The sequence below is a fragment of the Erpetoichthys calabaricus genome, chromosome 17, assembly GCF_900747795.2.
Source record: "Erpetoichthys calabaricus chromosome 17, fErpCal1.3, whole genome shotgun sequence".
Classification (NCBI taxonomy): Eukaryota; Metazoa; Chordata; class Cladistia; order Polypteriformes; family Polypteridae; genus Erpetoichthys; species Erpetoichthys calabaricus.
The window spans coordinates 40,171,783-40,194,926 of record NC_041410.2 but is presented as its reverse complement, the minus strand read 5'-3'; positions in this window follow the sequence as shown (position 1 = coordinate 40,194,926).

Sequence of the window (23,144 nt, the reverse complement as noted above, 5' to 3'; positions counted from 1 at the left end):
CACTGATCCTGCGTGCTGTACTTCCGCCTACTCTCGCACGGCTTAAGTTTCCTTCATGTTCGGAAAGTGGCAAGAGGAAGCTCCACTGCTCTATGGATCTCCAGGTTCACATTTATGCTGCTTTCAGGGTTTAGCAAGTGCAATTGTCCACAGTCTTGTAGAGCCTTCAGCACATTATCAGATAAACTGCTGAATGTTTGAAGCTGCAACAAGGTCTGGCAATCATAACATAAACAGAGAAAAGGTCTAGACAATACATTCTTAAACGTTTGCACATACCAATCGAGAGCTGGGCCAACATGAATTATGTAAACAGGACAGACAGACAGACAGACAGAGGCAAAAAAGCAACCAGTAATAAAACAGAAATTGAAGAATGTTTTCAACAATAATAAAAAATATAACTACACAAACTAAAACGATCCCACCCCAGTTCCCTTTACAACGATATACAATAAACACAAATTCAACAATAACAAGCAAATACTTGGTGGTACAAATAACAAAAACCACACACGATAAAGTCCATGAAAACGGCAACTGATATAATGAAATGATGGAGTTAGATAGTCCAGAGATCAACTGTATGTGAATGCAAAGGTCAGTCCTATTGGTATTTCCTGATGAGATGATGACGTGTGAATGGGATCAGGGGCGCTTCTTTCTTCTTATGTTAACAACAAATACAGTCCTCATGCAGCAGTAAGACACCAGACACACCATACACCCGAAACAAGAGATGATCCAGGACAAAACAAGAATCCACATGTAGCAAAATGGGAAGGCAAACAGACATACAACTCAAGACACGAAACACAAAAGACTTCTCTTTCCTCTGTATAACCGGCCTCCTTTTAAATCTTGCACCAGCCTCCTTGTCCCTAGCAGCCCAGTGACGTTTTCATAACAAAAATGAGAACTAGAACTAAAAATATAGTTTTTCATTTTACAAGAACGAGAACTGAAATTAAGGCAAACAGAGAAACTAAAACTAAATAAAAATAAAAATTAGTGATTTGTGAACGAACTAAAACGAGAACGAAAATTGAGTAAAAACGAAAAAACAGCAATAGCATTTTTGTTCATTCCGTTTCAGTCGTGCAGAGGCGTTGTTTGTAGGTCGCCCTGAGCGCTCATTTACATTGAGCTGTTCACTATGCGGTGATCCCATAACTTGGGCTTACCATAGTCACATGGTACAACTTCTGTAAAGGACCGTTGTTTGTTTGTGGAGCACAATTAGCTTGTCGGGTTGAAGTAGTAAGCGCTTGTGGTTGACGATAGTTGCACAGATGTTTGTGGGTAGAAAGCGAGAAAGTAACGTGTGCAAATACTTTAATTACAGCACAGATGATAATAAAAACAAATGTAGCGTGCGAGAAGAAGAAAAGAGTCTTGGAGGTTCAGTGCAGGGCCAGTAGGATCAGTGCTTAGTGGAAGTTCAGCTCTTCTTTGGCACCATCACTGCACTTCACGAGGTGTGACGAGACGAGCCCTCACCTCACACTGCGCTCTCCCTCACACACAGTGTTGATGCCTGCAATTGGTGCGTGCCTGTTGCTGTCTCTCTGTATGTTGTCAATAAAATGTTTACACACGCGTTTATTATACACCCTGCCTTTCCACAGTCTGGCTGATATCATTAATGAATTTGTGTGACATATCTAGTCTTGCTGATCGGACATAAAACCGCAGTGAAAAGGTACAAGGTTGTGAGCCCAACATGTGCTTGTTGTTGCTGTTCTTCTACACAGAGGCTCAAGGTGCCAAGAAGTTAGCAATATCAGAAGGTCAAGTGCACTGCAGTGGTCCATTCATTTTTATTTTTTTATTCTGACTGACTGCCAAAAATGGAAGATTAAGAGTTTTTAAACTAAAGGAAAATAAGGAGGACTTTTACAAAAAAGTGATGAAGATTTTCATGGAGAAGGACAGGTGCATGGACTTCATTTACAAATAAAGGTAAGACCATAAATGGTTTTCAATTTTATATAAATGGGATCAGACTAAGAAAAAAAAATCCAATATTTAAAAACTAAATTTTGACCTTAAATAAAATATCCTTTTGTTGAGCAGTCTGTATTAAAATTGATTAAAGCATCAGAATTAAAAGCTTTTAAAAACAACTAAATATTTCAATCAAGGTCAAAACTGAAATCCGTTTTTTTTTGTACACTACTCTATACTTTCTTTTGTATTGAATGAGTATGAATTGTGAAATTGCAATGGCAAATTTAGAACACATGGAGGGTGCAAAGCAAATGTGCTCTCTCTGTTCTCTCTCGCCGCTATACATGTAATGTTCCTTCTTAGCCAATATGTACCTTACCTGTGTGTGTGTAAAGAATGCTGATGAGATATGAAACATAACCAGTAGTCAATGTGCATGCTGCCAAATGATTAGTGAATAAGCTACCCTTTTGGGTTCATATGTTTGAATCATTTAATTGTGAATTTCCCCTTGGGATTAATAAAGTATCTATCTATCTATCTATCTATCTATCTATCTATCTATCTATCTATCTATCTATCTATCTATCTATCTATCTATCTATCTATCATTTAGTAGTTACATAAATAAATTAAAAAAAGACCCTTTAACCTTTAAAACAATCAATTCAGGCTACAGCTTTGACATTCATTTCTGCAGCTTGGGGTTTAATAACATAGGCATAACAATCTAAGACATAATTGAACAGGGAAAATCTGAATTCTAATATCATTAATCGCATGTATGCATACAAGAACTTTAAGACTGGAAATCGATCAGAACATAACAAAATAGCCACGTTTAATTGGTTTGGTGTTGAAAAACATGGTGCGCAGATAGGTTCATTTAAAAATTCTTCAGTACTACAATTAGGCTGTTGACAAGATGGACAACAAATTTGTGTTCTTAGTTGTCGGTCACTCTGTTGAAAGAATTATTTCTATGAAAAAGCCAGGAGATCCAAAGCATGCTTTCTAAAAGGAAAAATACACATTTTATTCCTTTAGCCAACTTTATAAAAGTTAATTAAAAAAGTGACTCTAGGAGTCAACATCTCCAAACAGATTTCTGGGATGCTGGCACCTGTTTTCTTTTGCAGTGTCTTAAATGTCAGGCATGTATTCTGATGATATCTGCTTAATTCCTGAAAACCTGCATCCAGCAGTGTATTTTCAAATGAAAATTTCACATAACTGTTTGATAAGGTGGATCTGAGGAATTAAAGTCATTGAAAGCTTAAAAAATACAGCACTGATTTACCATATCTTAATGAAAGTCACAAAAGGCCTTGAATTTCACTTTTTGCAAACATTTTTAAATATTAAAAAATAAATAAATAAAAATCAGCTTTGTAGATTTTTAAATGACATCCAAATGTAATCCTAGTATATTCAAATCACGACTATTTTTTTTTCTTCTAATATACACTTTACAGGCTATAGATGCCTGTATTCAATGGGTAGGCAGTGATTATGGGAGGGAAGATCAATTCATTTTTGTCAGATCTTGCATTGTTAGAAACCTACATTGATCTGATTATGGCAGTCACTGAAAGGAAAAAGCGGTCAGACCAGAATAAGCAAGCCCACTAGAGGATTTTCAGATGACCACAAACGTGCGCAGAGCTGCCGGGGTGCTGATTGAAATTCTCTACAAGTTGTTCCCATTTGGGGGCCTGTCTTTTCCTTCAGCCCCATACCCGTGATGGCTGGTCCCTGGCTGTGCCGTGTCAGCTTTACCAGTCCTCATGCTGTTTTATGCCACTGCTCCATTCACTAAACACGGTTTTTGACTGCTTCGGTGATCTAGTTGTTCTAAGTAGCTGTCACTCACACAATGACAGACAGAGTACAACTGGGGAGGTTTCAGAGTTTACAGTATGTGTGATTTAGGGCTATGGGGAGGGGGATTGATGAGTTTGAAGTGATCAAACAGGAGAAACAGGGTTATGTGCAATACAGAAATCTCAGGAAGGAAACAGTTTAAACTTTAATCAAGACCACTCTTAAATCATGATCACATTAGACTGAACTAGCTGTTGTCTATTGTGTAATGTTTCTCAAAGTGAGATGCTGAATTTGTCTGTCAGATAGTTGTGTGAATTAAAAAGAAGGCAATTACAATACTCACAAAAATATTTGGGTTTGTCAGGATTTATTCTTTAGATTAGGGGTGTCAAACTCTGATCCTTGAAGGCCACAGTGGCTGCTGGTTTTCATTCTAACTACAGTTATATGAAAAAGTTTGGGAACCCCTCTCAGCCTGCATAATAATTTACTCTACTTTCAACAAAAAAGTTAACAAAGGTATGTCTTTCATTTCCTAGGAACATCTGAGAACTGCGGTGTTTTCCGAACAAAAATTTTTAGTGAAGCAGTATTTAGTTGTATGAAATTAAATCAAATGTGAAAAACTGGCTGTGCAAAAGTTTGGGTCCCCTTGTAATTTTGCTGATTTGAATGCATGTAACTGCTCAATACTGATTACTTGTAACACCACATTGGTTGGATTAGCTCGTTAAGCCTTGAACTTCAATAGACAGGTGTGTCCAATCATGAGAAAAGGTATTTAAGGTGGTCAATTGCAAGTTGTGCTTACCTTTGACTCTCCTCTGAAGAGTGACAGCATGGGATCCTCAAAGCAACTCTCAAAAGATCTGAAAACAAAGATTGTTCAGTATCATGGTTTAGGGGAAGGCTACAAATAGCTATCTCAGAGGTTTAAACTGTCAGTTTCAATTGTAAGGAATGTAATCAGGAAATGGAAGGTCATAGGCGCAGTTGCTGTTAAACCCAGGTCTGGCAGGCCAAGAAAAATACAGGATGGTGAGAATGGTTACAGACAACAAACAGATCACCTCCAAAGACCAGGAAGAACATCTCACTGCAGATGGTGTATCTGTACATCGTTCTACAATTCAGCGCAATTTGCACAAAGAACATCTGTATGGCAGGGTGATGAGAAAGAAGCCCTTTCTGTACTCACACCACAAACAGAGTCGCTTGTTGCATGCAAATGCTTATTTATACAAGCCAGATTCATTTTGGAACAAAGTGCTTTGGACTGATGAGACAAAAATTGAGTTATTTGGTCATAACAAAAAGCGCTTTGCATGGCAGAAGAAGAACACCGCATTCCAAAAAAAACACCTGCTACCTACTGTCAAATTTGGTGGAGGTTCCATCATGCTGTGGGGCTGTGTGGCTAGTTCAGGGACTGGGGCCCTTGTTAAAGTCAAGGGTCGGATGAATTCAACCCAATATCAACAAATTCTTCAGGATAATGTTCAAGCATCAGTCACAAAGTTGAGGTTATGCAAGGGTTGGATATTCCAACAAGACAATGACCAAAAAACACAGTTCGAAATCTACAAAGGCATCCATGCAGAGGGAGAAGTACAATGTTCTGGAATGGCTGTCACAGTCCCCTGACTCGAATATCATCGAAAATCAGTGGGATAATTTGAAGCAGGCTGTCCATGCTCGGCAGCCATCAAATTTAACTGAACTGGAGAGATTTTATATGGAAGAATGGTCAAAAATCACTCCATCCAGAATCCAGACACTCATCAAAGGCTATAGGAGGCATCTAGAGGCTGTTATATTTGCAAAAGGAGGCTCAACTAAGTATTGATGTAATATCTCTGTTGGGGTGCCTAAATTTATGCACCTGTCTAATTTTGTTATGATGCATATTGCATATTTTCTGTTAATCCAATAAACTTAATGGCACTGCTGAAATACTACTGTTTCCAAAAGGCATGTCATATATTAAAAGGAAGTTGCTACTTTGAAAGCTCAGCCAATGATAAACAAAAATCCAAAGAATTAACAGGGGTTCCCAAACTTTTCATATGACTGTATCTGCCCATTTTTGGCTGCTAATTACCTTCTTTTTGCCTTAGTTTTAATTAACTTGACTCAAGCCACTTAGTTGTTTCTTTTTCCTTAATTAGCAGCCAAACAAAAATGAGACACAAAACGAGCTGCCACGTGACCAGCTCACTGGTGCCCATCACACCATATGTGAAAATAAAGAAAGGTGGAGGTCTCGGTAAGGTTGATCTCCGAGGTCACCAAAACAGTGTTGACGGTTTTCTTAGAAAAAATAGAAAATCAACAGTTTAAGAAATGTCTGCCGTAGCAGAATAAACGGGTTTAATTAACAGCAAGAATTGGCTTCTCATTAAGAAACTGGTTGGAGTTTGAAGCCCCAATTTAACTGGTCATCTGTCAGCTCATTTCATGTATCATTTCTGTTCTGCTACTGTTTAACGATGAAAAGAATCAATTCAGAGGACTGAATCCTTAAAATCAGGGCTGTTAAACTGAAAGGAAAAGAATTTAATTAGCAGCAAAAGTTGGTCACTATTGAAGAAGATGGTTGGAATGAAAACCTGCAGCCACTGCGGCCCTCCAGGACTGGAGTTCGACATCTGTGCTTTAGATCAGGGGTCCTCAATCACAGTTCTGGAGGGTAGCAGTGGCTGCAAGTTTTTTGTTCTTACCCGGTTACTTAATTAGAAAGCAATTCTTGCCAATAATTCAATTTCATGGCTTGTTAGTGCTTTAACTCTGCTATGTCAGGTAATTCTCATATCCTAGATTTTCTTCCCCTTTCTAAGGATATCCTCCAAATGATTTGAAGGCTAAAATGGAGGAGTAATTTTCAGTCCTTCACTTTTTTCTCTTCACTTTCCTTCCAAATATTTAATTAAACACACAAGTGTAAATGGTAACAAGCTAAATGGAGAAATGCTGGTCTCTTTTGTCATTTGCATGTTATTGCTAATTAAGAGCAATTAAAAACCAAGAAAACAGCTGTTTAATACTAAAATAAGCAATAAGGGTTCAAAATTTTAATGAGTGAGAAAACTAAAATGAAGCAGAAGTGTTACTTGAGTAATAAGTGCTTCTTATTAAGCAATTGGGTTGGAGTAAAAACCTGCAGCCATTCCGGCCCTCCAGGACCGTGATTGAGAACCCCTGCTTTAGATGAATAAGGCACAGACAGGCTAAAATGAATATTGTCATTTTAAAATGTTGTAGTTCTAATATTCACCTGAAACAGAAATTAAATGTAATGAAGTATAATAAAATATCTGTGACTCTAATCAGGATAAGTTGATAAGAATAGGGATAAACAGATGCAATAAACTGATGGACCAGTACAGGATTGTGGGGAGCTCGAGAGAATCGTAACAGGATCAGGAGCAAGACACAAACAAGGTCTGAATGGGTGCCAGTTCTTCAAAGTGCACGCTCGCATATACAGCTAAGCTCTTTTATTTATTAATTTAACCTGAAGGGGTTGAGTAAGAATTTGCCTAAATGAAAAATAAATTAAAGACACTTTATTTCTTTATCTTGTCTAAAACAAGAATTTTATTTGACACCCTTAGCTTAGATCCTTAGCTGCAAGGTTTATGTGTGCGGCCTGTTTGTTCACATCTACAAGTAGGTCTTTTTATAATGTTTTTCTGAACTTTAGAGAGTCATACCTTATGTCATTTTGTATTCATTATTAAAATGATTCTCGAAATAATCAAAACAGTTGCCAGAATAAACAGCTTTACAGAATAAACACTTTGGCATTCAAAACCTCAAGTCTGTTCTTGTCCGTCAAGTCTGTACTTGTTAGTTTGTTGACCCTTAAGAAAAACAGACATAACTCTTTCATTTCCCTTTAATACAGTGTACAAGATTATTACAGATTAATATTAGATGAAAAGAAAAAACCTTTATCCATTTACAAGTATGTGTTAAGACTAATAATTACAAGGTACTTTTTATGAGTAAATACAAAAAAGAGTTAAGTGTAAAATATGCTTTTGTTGTGATGTGAAATTTTGCATACAAGTTGTTAATATTTTGTATGTCTTTATTTGCAACTTAGACAAAGCAATGTAATATTAGTGTTACATTATTGATAATAACAGCAATGGTTTGATGGTTTAAGAACCCCTTGCCCCGTTTTAGGAATTTTACGACAGGGTTGGGGGAAGTGCCTCAAGCAAGTTTGGCAAATGTTTCTTTGCTAAAATCTCTCAGTCAACCCCCACAGGAAAGCCAGGCTGCCTAACTGCCAAGCTTTGTAACGGCCGACCCCTTATCCAGCCGGCTGCTACAATTCCAAGACCTGTGGCCCGGATAAATTACTGAGATGAATCATGTATATCAAGCCGTACCTCTAACAAATAAAATTTTCTCCACAATCGACGGTTTACACAAACACGCAAAAGCAGGTATGTCAAATAAGTGAATATGTCACAGGTGTCTGGTCACACTTATAGGTAATCTAACTTAGACACCATTAAAATATCCGACTACGCCACCCAGTTTTATTAAGAGACTGGGAACTCCTGAAATTTACCAATAATAGCACACAGGTTTCTTTAAATTGGGCGGTGAGTAAACACACAATGAAAGACACAACAGTAATTTTAGAAAAAAACAACAGTAGGTTCTATTACACAAAACAATATAAGGTACAGTAATCCCTCGCTATATCGCGCTTCGCCTTTCGCTGCTTCACTCCATCGCGGATTTTATATGTAAGCATATTTAAATATATATCGCGGATTTTTTGCTGGTTCGCGGATTTCTGCGGACAATGGGTCTTTTAATTTCTGGTACATGCTTCCTCAGTTGGTTTGCCCAGTTGATTTCATACAAGGGACACTATTGGCAGATGGCTGAGAAGCTACCCGGCTTACTTTTCTCTCTCTCTTGCGCTGACTTTCTCAGATCCTGACGTAGGGGGATTGAGCAGGGGGGCTGTTTGCACACCTAGACGATACGGACGCTCGTCTAAAAATGCTGAAAGATTATCTTCACGTTGCTACCTTCTGTGCAGCTGCTTCCTGAAGCGACATGCTGCACGGTGCTTCGCATACTTAAAAGCTCGAAGGGCACGTATTGATTTTTCATTGATAAACAAACTCTCTCTCTCTCTATCTCTCTCTCTCTCTCTTTCTCTGCTCCTGACGGAGGGGGTGTGAGCTGCCGCCTTCAACAGCTTTGTGCCGCGGTGCTTCGCATACTTAAAAGCCAAACAGCCCTATTGATTTGTTTGCTTTTCTCTATCTCTCTGACAGTCACTGCTCCTGACACGCACTCCTTTGAAGAGGAAGATATGTTTGCATTTTTTTAATTGTGAGACAGAACTGTCATCTCTGTCTTGTCATGGAGCACAGTTTAAACTTTTGAAAAAGAGACAAATGTTTGTTTGCAGTGTTTGAATAACGTTCCTGTCTCTCTACAACCTCCTGTGTTTCTGTGCAAATCTGTGACCCAAGCATGACAATATAAAAATAACCATATAAACATATGGTTTCTACTTTGCAGATTTTCTTATTTCGCGGGTGGCTCTGGAACGCAACCCCCACGATGGAGGAGGGATTACTGTACATTAAAAAGATGAACGAACATAACAAAAACTAAACATATCAGGAATCAATTTCCCTTTTTTTTAAAAGGAAAATACACATTCCACCCTCTAAAAGTCTGTTAAAAACAAGAATTGGAGGATACAACCTTTAGTGGTGCAGAGTCCAGTTTGGGCACTGTGTTACCCCAACACTTAATTGTTCAACTGTCCATGGGTGCACTCTGTTCCCTGGCAGAAGCTGTGTCAAATTGTTGACTCCCTGTCAGCGTCTCTTCGTTGTTCCTTTTTCTTCCACTCTGGGCTCCTTGTGTGGCTGGGACCTAGGCACGCCTCATTCCTCATCTGTCAGCTTCGCTTGGTCCTCTCATGAGGCTTCCCTCTTTCGCTGGACCCACAACTGGCATCTCCTTGTGGAGCTGTGTCTTCCTCCCTGGAAGTAAATGTTGCCGTCCTTGTGCCTCATGTCGTGCCAGCCAGGTACCCTTGTCTGCCTGCGAGCCCCCTGTGCCCTGTCCGAGTGTCTTGGCAGCGTTTCCTGTGGACTCTTTCCTCCTGCCTTCTGCAGCCCAGGAGTTTATATTTACTTCAGTCCCTGCTGTTGTCAGTCCTGGACAAACAGTTTAATCAATGGCATATCTAAATTGCCTGGGTTTAACAATTAATGAAAACACAAGTTAACAAAATGTATGGTTACCAAACATTAATAAGTACAGATATGCTGATTAGGAACCAATATTTCCAAGCCAGGTAAATACAGACATCCTCCAAGTAAGCAGCAGTTCTGTTATCACACGTGGTATTGTTTGTAAATCTCAACCAGCCATAAACTTCAAAGTGGTGACTCCTTTGCAGTACAGCAAATAAATACATCCTGCAGACAGCCTTTTAACTTCTCACCCCCCAGTCCCAACAATGGGTGCCTAATGGAACCACCCAGTGCACAAAAACAAATGTCCCCCTCTGACAAATATATTAAATGGAACACAACAAAACACTACTGTACATTCCCCATGTAGAAAAAATATATATGTATATCCCTCCACCAACGCAACAACGTGACAACACCATATATATATATACAACATTAACAAACCGTCCCTTGTCCCAGTAACATATAACGAACACAAGACATGATTAACAATGAATGAATACGAAAAATGCCAATGATAGTGAACTTGAGTTCGAGTACACAACTGTCTTGAATACAGATGACTGGTCAATAGATAAGTGATGCATTTGATTTTGCCGGAAAAAATGGAGCAACCTCACCGTGAATCCTCAGCGTGTGGTGGATGATGTAGTCCAACCCCGGGGTCTCTGGTGATGATTGATTTGAGGTAAGTCCGGCAGAATGAAAAAACAAACTGGTTACAAAAGCACGATGTGGAAAACAGCAGGTAAAGTTGGTTTGTTGTCATGAAAATGTAATCTCCGTCTTTCTCCTCTCTCCCGGTCTGTTCCCTCCTGATTGTTTATATACTAATGAACCGGATATAATTGATTGATTGTAAACAGGTGTTTTCCATCTTGGGGCTGTATTTATGGGGACGACATTCACTGACGCACACATAAACAGCAAACAGGACAATGGAAACAAAACTCACTCAGTACAAACATTGAAAAACACTATTCCTATGTAGCCCCGCTACAGCTTCACTGGGGTAGGTGTGAAGGTGTTCTCTGCCCCATTGGTCTGAAGTATGGCTGTTTGGAACTGTCTTGTATCATTTAAGTACCATGATGCCCTATTGGGTCTAGGGGTTGGACAGAAAACCAATAAATTTGCTTGCTCTACCCCACCCTCTCTTTCTTATCAAACTGCTGAATGACTATCTCACACCATGAACTGAAAAGGACAACACAATGAAGAGCACAGCTCGGCAGCCTTATTGAGACAGGCATGCAGCCTGTTCTGAAGAAAGCTGACCACAAAATGATGCCTTAACTAGAGACATTTTAATTACTATCAAGTCTCTGTGCTGCCTGAAACTACACATCACCATTTATCAGGTTGTATGGTTGCCAATATTCAAATGTACTTCGCATACTGTTATTATTTATGAATATTATCAATAATATATTATTTAAATTGTAACTTAACTACTGCTTGTCTTTTACTACACCTAATTGCCTGAGGTTATAGATGTAGAAGGGAAGGTGGGGAGAAGTTATATGGTACAATACCTTAGAAACAGTGGTAAGCTGTGAGATTTGAGGCATTCTGCAAAGGCTACATATTAATAATACAAAAGGGGAAAGTAGAGCAATATATTACTCTACCAAGACAAAACATGTGCTTTTTTCATAGTAAATATGTAACCAAAAGGCAGTATGACATTTTAAGCTTCAAGCTACTTTATTCAAAGTCTTCAAGCCCTAAAGTTTCCCAAATAGACCCCACAAATATTTTGGAGAAAATCTGTGGGGAGAACATACAGACAACGTACAAACAGTGAGAGCAGCAATGAACCAACCCATAATTATTATCTTTTTCTCATTACACTGTGCCGTCCGTAATGTTTGGGACAAAGACACATTTTACTTTGATTTACCCCCTCTGCTCCACAGTTTCAAATTACAAATCAAACAATTCAGATGTGATTAAAGTGCACATTGCAGACTTTAATTCAAGGGTATTCGCATAAATTTCAGTTACAACATGTAGAAATTGTGACACTTTTTCTATATGGTCCCCCCATTTCGAGGCACTGTAATGACTGGGACAACTGGCATGACAGGTGTTTTGTGATTACTCAGGTGTGTTTCATTGCTTCATTAGTGCAGACATATGATATCATTGCCATTGTTCAACATGAGGACAAAGAAGCCATTATGAGGCTGTAGAACAAGAATAAAATCATTAGAGGCATCAGTACAACCTTAGGATTACCTAAATCAACTGTCTGGAATAGCTTTAAGAAGAAAGAACACATTGGTAAACTCAGTAATCACAAAAGGACTGGTAGGCCATGGAAGACCTCCACTGCTGATGATGGAAGAATCCTCACTTTGCTAATACACCTGTCTGACAGACTAGTAGGTAGAGGTGTGTGTGTCAGAGACAAATATCAGCAGCAGACTTCATGAACAGAAAGAAATGTGTACAGAGTCCACACTGCAAGATTCAAACCACTAGTTCACCACAAACAGGATGGCCAGATTGCAATTTGCAGAAAAGTACTTAAAAGAGCCTGCAGAATTCTGGAAAATGACAGATGAGACAAAGATTAACGTGAACCAGAGTGATAGCAAGATGAAAGTGTGGAGATGCAAAAAAAACTGCCCAAGATCCAAAGCATACAGTACCACCTTATCTGGTAGAGTTATGGTTTGGGTATGTATGGCTGCCACAGGGACTGACAGCAGAGTTGCACAACTAATTCTGAGGTAGAGAGAAACATTTTATCTGCTGTAGTTCGAGTAAATGCCTCCGACCTCATTGGACGACACTTCATCCTACAACAAAACGTAATGGGGTAAGCCCCCAAACAAGCAGTAGATGAAGATGGGGGCATTAAAGGCTTGGGAGAGCATAACCAGAGAAGACACCCAGCAGCTGGTGACGTCTATGAATCGCAGACTTCAAGCAGTCATTGCATGCAAAGGATATGTGACAAAATACTAAATATGACTGCTTTAATATACCTGTCATTGCTAAACATTATGGTGCCCTGAAATGGTTGGGATCATGATAAAACATTTCACAGAAATGTCTGCAAATACCCTTGAATTAAAGTCTGAAATGTGTACGTTATTCACGTCTGAATTGTTTTATTTGTAAAAACTGTAGAGCACAGGGGTAAATTAAGGAAAAATGTGTCTTTGTCTCAAATATTATGGAGGGCACTGAAGTTATGAACTCATGCAGCACAGTAATGCAGGGTCTAATACTACAGTCTCCAATGTACTTAGATTAAGTCAGAGTCTGATCGATATCTTCTCACATCCCAAAGACATTCTTGCATTGTTAACTGTTAAGTCTAAATTGGAATTAAAGTATGGTGTCTAAGTGGTTAGCAAATTATCTCGCAATTGTAGCCTAACTGAACGGAAGGCACATATTTCTATTTCCACTACAGTTATTTTATGTGAAGAGAAAGATGCTGTCTAATTAAACAGAATCAATTAAATAGAAAAATTGTAATGTGTTTGAAAAAATTGGCTTCAAAAACAAAAATTGTTATTGCGTAGTATTAATACCATGGGACAAGTTGACATGGCAGAAAACATCTGGAAATGTAGTAAAAGAAGTACTGGATCAATTTTTAATTGTAATCCTGCACTATAAGCAATGGTGTAACAACCATACTGACATGGTGAGAGTGTCCAAAATCCAGACAGGTAGGATCAAACCCTTTAGGCAGCAGCAGTAACAACTGGGCCATGATTCTACCCTTATATTTTAGATTTAAAGTGTGCATTGCAGGAAGGCATATGTTTTTGTTTTGTTTCAGGAAAAAACTAAATACTTGTAAAATTTCCTGCTTCTGAAACAATAGTAATTGGTGCAACTTCTGTGCTTGAGTTAGTTTGAGAGATGTTCACTTAATGCATTATTTTGTCATAGCATAATCTAACTTTTCTAAATCTTATAAACCTTTTGCTGTCTCATTTGTACTTTATTGTCTTTTTAGCAATAAAATTTCAAAACAGGCTGCTCATGGCAGTACAGCATAATAATCATGAAGTAAGGTCAGAGGGACTTGCATTGCGTATTTGTGGACTTAGAGAAAGCACATGACATGGTGCAAAGAGAACAGAAATGGTACAGTTTGAGGAAGTCGGGAGTAGCAGAAAAGTATGTGAGGGTGAAGTTTGTGGTTGAAATGACAGCCTGGTTCAAGGTGAGAGTGAGATTATATCAAGGATCAGCCCTGAGCCCTTTCATGTTTGCAATGGTGATGAACAGGTTGACAGATGAGGTCAAACAGGAGTATCCATGGACTATGATGTTCACCGATGACGTGATCAGTAGTGAGAGTAGACAGCAGGTTGAGGTTAATCTGGACAGAAGGAGAATGAGAGTCAGTAGGAATAAGACAGAATATATGTGCGTGAATAAGAGCGAAGGTGATGGAAGGGTGCGACTGCATGGAGCAGAGATGCTGAGGGTAGACGAATTTAAATACTTGGGTTCAACAGTCCAAAGCAACGGAGAGTGCGGCAGAGAGGTCAAGAAGGGAATGCAGGCAGGGTGAATTGGATGGGGAAGAGTGGCAGGTGTGATTTGTTATAGAAGAATTACTGAATAGAGAAAGGGAAAATCTATAAGATGGTAGTATGGCCAGCTATGTTGTATGGTTTGGAGATGGTCGCACTGACGAAAAGACTGGAAGCAGAACTGGAAGTGGCAGAGTTGAAGATGCTATGATTTTTGCTGAGTAATGAGGGTAGATAGGATTAGAAATGAGTATATATTCGAGGGACAACACAGGAATGACAGTTTGGTGACCAAGTGAGATAGACAAGATTGAGATTGTTTAGGCACATGCAGAGGAAAGATGATGGGTACATCAGGAAAAAAATGTTGAGGATGGAACTCCCAGGCAAGAGGAAAAGAGGAAGGCCAAAGAGGAGGTTTATAGATGTGGTGGGGGAGAACATTGAAGGCAGTCAGCATGGCAGAAATTGAAGTAAAAGACAGAGATACATGGAGACAGATGATCCGCTGAGGTGACCCCTAAATGGGAGCAGCCGAAAGAAGAAGAAGAATAATGAAAAAAATCTCAAGTGATGGGATGTCTGTCTGTATTACATTAAATTTCTCTTTGCTATTATTTTATAAATGCATTTCAAGATATTCTGGAGTCTGGCTTTCACAGCCTCCAATTTTATCACCAAAATAAGTAAAGATTTAATCATCGAGAGACTGTTCAGAGGTATTTTTTAGTATCACCTTGAAATACTCAACCCTAAAATGATATTATTTTTACATTATGTACTTTGTTTTGTTTTTATAGACTTTTAATCTCACGCTTTCATAGAGAATGGAGATCACAAACTTTATGAGCCAACAGGTTCAATGTTGGACAGCAGGGGGCCAATACTAAAATACAATATTAATATGTCAATTAAAAAATCTTGAATTGTGAGTTCCACACGTCAGTTATCAAATCATATGCTGATGACATGAAAAAGCATGCATTTATTTCTAAAATATTGTTAAATGAATACTTAGGGAAAATCACAGTAGTGAAAGAACATAATGAACATTTTAATGGCAACAAGCTTTTGAATTGAAGATTTGCCTCTCCCACACATTTATTGGTCAAGAGTCCTGTCCTGTCCTGTCTTCATATTAGAACTCATTTCCTTTTCATGCAATACTCTGTTTTTGGGAAGTATTTACTTTATATATTTCAGAAACAAATACATGCAATTTACAGGTGTTGCACATATGACTGGATAACTGACATGTGGATTACATGACACAAGATTTTTTCCATGGATGTTTAGATTTTTTTCATAGGCATTTTCATATTGTTTGCTGTTGATCAGCATTACGCCCCCAACCCGCATTGAAGCCAATTGTATTATGAACTTTGTTGGTCATCTCTAGAAACAACACAGGGCACGTAACAGATGAAAAAATGTACCATTTTTTGATGGATTATTCTTATAAGGTAGAAGTCAAAACTTATAAAAGAAACCTTTCAAAAAAACCTAAATGAATAAGTAAGCATCAAAGATTTTGCCTGACACTGTCATTTTCCTCATCATGGTTTCTTTGCTCCTTCTTGTGAAAAATTTCATTTAAATTTCAGTTCCTTAACGTTTGTCTCTTTCAGTCTGCAGTTCACCAAATAATAATCATCTCCAGGTTTGATTGCACATTAAAGCCTCACTAACTGTGTTCAATATAGATATTCAGTTTAAAATTTGAATTACTAGCATAGATCAAACTTGGGCATGTCACAATGAATAACCAAAAGCGTAGTAAAAGATCAAAAATTAAAAATTGCTGTCACACTCAATTATACTTCATGCAGAAACACTTTTCCAGTTGATTTTAGCTGCTGCTAAAACCCCCAAGAGATTTTCAGTAGAGAAAGCATACAACACTGGCAGTAGCAGAGAAACCTGGCATGCCAGGGAGTGATGATACGGCTTCAAGAGCGTGGTAAGCCCTGCACTTCAGCATGGTGTCCCATAAGGGCAATAAGTTGAGTTACCACTGCAGGATGGACTAAGATGGCTACTAGACAGAAACATGCAATAATTTCAGAACTCTATAGGGAAGCAGGTGGAAAGGATATCTGATTCTCTTTTGGGAGGCAGCGTAATACCACAGAGAGTGGGAAGGAGGTCAGGGGTGTATTTGCTGAAAGCTTTGTAACACTGAGTACATCATTATCTTGTACTTGAGATCATTCATTAATTACCAAGTGTTTCACAAACCCTTCGTAACTAAAGTAGTACTTAATCTGTTCTTGTTTGTAAATTAACAAGTAAATCACCCACTTGTTATTTTTAATATCGCTCTTTATTTGGACATTTGTCTGAAACTCTGTTACAGAGAGACAGAAATTGCCTTAAGTAGATCACAAAAAACACACTGACACTATTTGGACAACATAGTAACAGTAATCACAACAACAACAACAATAATAATAATAATAATAGGTTGATGTTGCAATATAAATATAAAATTCTAATGTAGACTTTAGATTAGTGCAAAAGGAGCTCTTTATAGCTTTGACACCTGTAGATTATTTGAGTACATAATGAGTTAAGTAATCAAACTCTTTATGTATACAGTCCCATCCTTTAAACTCGAAAACTGAATCACCCCGTAGTGCCAGCAATGACAATGGCATCTGTCCAGAGAAGTGCACAACTTAACTGAAGACACCGTTTGAGGCAGCACCATCCAAGAAGCCAAGCTGCAGGTTTAAATGCTTTTTTTGTGGGTGGAAAGGAACCCCTTTGAACATCTCAGAAATTAACAACTAATAGAGAAATACTAGCTTCTCAGGGGCAAAATAATAACCCTCCTTGAACTAGTGCAGAACATATTGGAAAGAGGAACACACTGGAATTTTGCCTTTTGCCTTTTCTTGACGTCATCCTCCCCATTCTTCTGGGCTTGGGACCAGCATGAAGAAACACACTGGTTTGTGCATATCCTGTGTCTGGTTTTATGAACCATTTGCACTATCTGCACTATATGTACATGGATATTATACTTATGCGTTCATACTGCATTTTCTTCATTGTTTTTGTCATATTATTATTATTATTATTATTAATCATTTTATAGGAAATTAATTTATGGAGGAGTTTCATATTGAATATCATTGTACCATACAATGAAAATAAAGGAATTTAATTCAATTCAATAGAAGAGAGTGCATATATACAGATGATGATGATGGGTTTCTAAGTCAATTTAGATTTCCAAGAGCTATACTCTTGGAGCTGTGTGCTGTTAGGATGTATACTTGATATCATTTTTATGATGAAATGCATTAAAGTATGTATATTACATTTTACAGATACATTTTTAACTTTATTTAAATAATGCATACTATTAATAATTAAATATTTGAGGACACAGTTGCACAGTGGTAGCAATGAGCTGGTGTCCCATTCAGGGATTGTTCCTGCCTCGCCCTGAACACTTGCTGAGACTGGTGCAACCTTAAATGGGTAGATGAATGGAATAATTAAACATGTATAGTGAAGATTTTTCAATGTTCCTTAAAATTTTTGAAAAATTGGCGTTCTAAGCTTATAGCTGGTTTAACATTTATTACAGATGTTTATTGTGTGGTGATTGGTTACGTGGAGAAAGAAAACGGAAGGAAAGGAATTGGGAGTTGACAGATTTAACAGACACAGTACTGCTGCAATAAATTATTCCATCCAGGGTTGCATGCACTACAGTAAGCATCTTGCGGTAAGCAGTAACAATCCCTGAATGGGGTGCCAGCTCATCACTACCACTCCACCACCGTGCCACCACACATTTAATACATACATTAATGCATTTCATCATGAAAATGATGTCAAGTATACATGTTAATATTCTGAAAGTTTCAGTGAGCTGTAATATCATGAATGTAATGCATTCTGTGTGGCGATCACTGCCTGTGCGCTCCTTTCAGCATAAGAGAAAACCTGTTTAAGAAGCACGGATGTTGATGATAAGGAATTCATGCAAAATCTATTTGCATCCATTCCCAATGTGAACACTCATAAAATTATAATGGCTGGGGACTTTAATTGTGTTTTAAATCCACTCTCAGATAGGACTCCTGTGACAGGGGGGACGACATCTAATACTGCAAAGATAATTACACAGTTTTTAAATGATCACAACTTATCAGACCCCTGGAGGTTTCTTAACCCAAACTCAAGAACATATTCGTTCTACTCACCAGTGCATTATAGCTACTCAAGAATTGATTATTTTTTTATAGATAATAATTTCCTGCCTACAATTAAATCATGCAAATATGACACAATTGTTATCTCTGACCATGCCCCTCTAGTCTTGGAGCTAAAATCAATAAGCCCCTCGTACTCACCTCGCAGATGGCGTCTTAACCCTATTTTATTGGCAGACGAGAACTGCACAGAATTTATATCCAAACAAATCAGCTTCTTCCTAGAGACAAACACGTCTACAGAGGTTTCTGCAGGAACACTCTGGGAAACTCTAAAGGCCTTCCTAAGAGGCCAGATTATTTCATATCTTTCCCATAGAAATAAATTAGAAACCAAGAAAGTGTCAGAGCTAAGAAATGAAATTACTAGAATAGATGAAGAACAAGCCAGGCGTCCAAGTGAAGCTCTTCACAGGAAAAGGCAGGCCCTGCATACAGAACTTAACATCTTAACAACTAAAGAAACTGAACAACTTATTTATAAGTCTAGACAGCATTACTATGAACACGGAGAAAAAGCTAATAAGCTTTTAGCTCAACAAATTCATAAACAAGAAGTTCACAATGCAATACCAGTAATCACCAACAAGAATGGAGAAGAAATCATCGACCATAATAAAATAATGCACACATTTAGAGATTACTATAAGTCTTTATATTCCACTGAGCCCAAAGAAGACAACACGCAGTCTAATGCATTTCTGGATAATTCACAAATACCACAAATAGATGCTTTAAGTGCTGAGGAACTAGATAAACCTCTAACGCTAACAGAATTACTAGACGCTATAAAGTCACTACAAAGCGGGAAATCATCAGGCCCTGATGGTTACCCCGTAGAGTTTTATAAGAAATTCTCCACTCAGCTAGCTCCACTCTTATTGGTAACATTTACAGAAGCTAAAGACCACCAAATACTACCTCAAACATTTCGACAAGCATTAATCACCGTCTTTCCTAAACAAAATAAGGACTTGTTACAATGTGCATCATATAGACCAATTTCACTCCTGAATAATGATGTTAAGATACTCTCAAAAATCCTAGCTAGAAGGATGGAGAAAGTGCTGCCCTCGGTAATATCACAAGATCAAACTGGATTTATTAAAGGCCGACATCTATCTTCAAATCTCCGACGCTTGTTTAATGTTATATATTCACCAGCAAAATCAAACACCCCAGAGATATTACTATCATTAGACGCAGAAAAGGCATTTGACATGATCGAATGGAATTACCTCTTCACTGCATTGGAGAAATTTGGGTTTGGCCCAAATATTTGTGCTTGGATTAAACTACTGTATACCAGTCCAGAAGCTTCAGTTTGTATTAATAAAATTTGCTCAGACTACTTTAAACTAGAACGTGGTACCAGACAAGGATGTCCCTTGTCGCCACTGTTGTTTGCAATCGCTATTGAACCACTGGCGGTTCACTGCCGAAATTCTCATCAGATAAAGGGGATTGTCAGAGAAGGACTGGAACAGAAAATTTCTCTATATGCAGATGATATGGTCTTATATATATCGGACCCAGAAAACACTGTCCCTGCTGTTTTAACAGCACTAACAGAATTTCAAAAGATATCTGGTCTTAGAATTAATCTGAATAAAAGTGTACTCTTTCCAGTGAACTCACAAGCATATAATATTAAATTAGACACCCTACCTTTTACCATAGCAGATCAGTTTAAATACCTAGGGGTAAATATCACAAGTAAACATAAAGCTCTTTATCAACAAAATTTTGGCATCTGTATGGAAAAAATTAAGCAAGACTTGCATAGATGGTCAACCCTTCATCTCACTCTAGCCGGAAGAATTAACATTGTTAAGATGAATATCCTTCCTAAACTTCTCTTTTTATTTCAAAACATTTCAATATATATCAATAAATCGTTTTTTAAACAGTTAGATTCAATAATAACCTCATTCATTTGGAACTCAAAACACCCACGTATCCGAAGAGCGACCCTACAAAGACCTCAGGCAGAAGGTGGCATGGCTTTACCTAATTTTCAGTTTTATTACTGGGCAGCAAACATACAAGCCATAAAAACCTGGACACAAATAAATGCACATACACAGGCTTGGTCTGCAATAGAAGTAAAATCCTGTAGTACTTCTTTATATTCCCTGCTCTGCTCTCCAATAAATGAAAGTTATCGCAAATATACTAATAACCCAATTGTGCTTTACTCACTCAGAATATGGAACCAAATTAGGAAGCATTTTAAGATGGAAAATCTTTTATCAGTGGCACCTCTGCAAGGGAACCACCTCTTTCAACCTTCGCAAGTATATCCAGTTTTTAATACCTGGAAAAGTTTTGGGATTAAAATGCTCAGAGATCTTTATATAGACAACATATTTACATCTTTTGAACAATTACGTTCAAAATTTAACCTCCCAGCTACACATTTCTTTTACTATCTTCAAATTAGAAATTTTGTTAAACAGAAATTGCCCGATTTCCCCCACCTTGCACCCTCCACAATGCTGGAAAAAATACTGCTCAATTCCGAGGAAACAAACACTATTTCCGCAATATATAAAATCTTATTAGAGTCCCTACCTTTCAAAGATCCAAGAGGACATTGGGAAGAAGATCTCTTAATCAATATATCAGAAAAGGAGTGGAAGGTAGCAAAGCAGAGAGTTCACTCGAGTTCTATATGCGCAAAGCATAGAATTATTCAACTAAAAATTATATATCGAGCTCATCTGTCTCGCTTAAAACTGTCCAAAATGTTTCCAGGCCAGGATCCAACCTGCGAGCGCTGCAACCAAGCTCCTGCCTCACTGGGTCACATGTTCTGGGCCTGCACCAAACTAACATCATTTTGGACAAAAATTTTTAAGTGCCTCTCAGACAGCCTTAGTATCACAATCCCTCCTAACCCACTAACAGCTGTGTTTGGTGTCCTTCCAGATGGACTGGAATTGGAGAAGGACAAGCAAACGGTGATTGCATTCACTACACTCTTGGCACGCAGACTTATTTTGTTAAATTGGAAGAATCCTAATTCTCCTCTTATAAGTCAGTGGGAAACCGATGTTTTATATTATTTGAAATTGGAAAAAATCAAATTTTCAGTTAGAGGATCTGTACAAAATTTTTTCAAAACTTGGCAGGATTTAATCAATATTATTTTAGAATAAGAGAATTAACTATTATTGCATTTAACTCCCTTCTCCATCTCTTATTTATATAGATATTTACTTCTCCCCTTCTTTTGTCTAATGTTGCCTTATTAAAAAGCTTAAAGAAATTTTCCTTTAGCTAAGCTCTCCTTCTCAGGGGTGGGGTTTGATTTGTTTTCAAATTTGTTGGGTTATAAATTGATCTGTTTGTACAATGAAAATTAATAAAATATTTAAAAAAAAAAAAGAAGCACGGAGCAATTAACAACTGGGTCGGGGAACACTTAGAATACTAAGCATTTAACGTGCTACTTTAGTTACGATGGGATTTGAGAAATTCTAGTAAATCAAACATGAATTTTAAGATGAAGCTTACAATGCTCTACTTTAATGACAAAATAAACTATGAGATTGAAGTATAAATTTCGAGATTTGACTTTAATCTCAACATAGACCTGTTTTTTTCTTCACTGTGTCCCTATTTTTTTTATTTTCTTCTCTGTGGCCCTAATACGCTCCTGTATGACACTAAGACACTCACCTGTTTACGTCAGCTATGACATCTGACCTCTTCTTTTTTATTTTGAGCACCATGCCACTTTCTGAACTTGAACTTTTGAGTGCCACTTCATCAGTTTTCTTTGGTCTCTCATACAATGCCTAATCCACCAAATTGTTTTTCCTTGTCTCCACTTCACTGAGTAGGACCTCCACTTCACATTCAATGAAATTCTTCTTTTTTGTACATGCTTTTACCATTTTAGTTTATGTCACACACGTGCGATTAGGAGGCAGTCAAAGAGTCTGAAGGTGAGTGAAATATCGCGAGATATGGGTGTCACATGGTGCTTACCTAAATCTCTTCTCTTTACAGAAAACCAGAGGAAAAATAATTGCCCCGATTCCGGGTTCAAGATGGCCGCCGATTACGTCACTTCCGGCCATCTCCACTAACCTCACTTCCGACTCTGTAATATCACATCACTTCCGACTCCTCCTGATGATGTTATTTCCGGTTCCTGTTTTGATGCCAACCATTTCCTTTTCCCATAATCCTTTCTGTATTTAAACAACCATGTTTCAATAGTAAAACTGTCATTTGTTCTGAATTTAAAAAGACTTGTGATCATTTCTTCATTTTGATATTGTCTTAGGGCAATATACGGGGACGGTCCCCAAACCTTTTTTTGTGTCTTTTTGGACTTATTTTTGAAAAAACACTACAGTTTAATA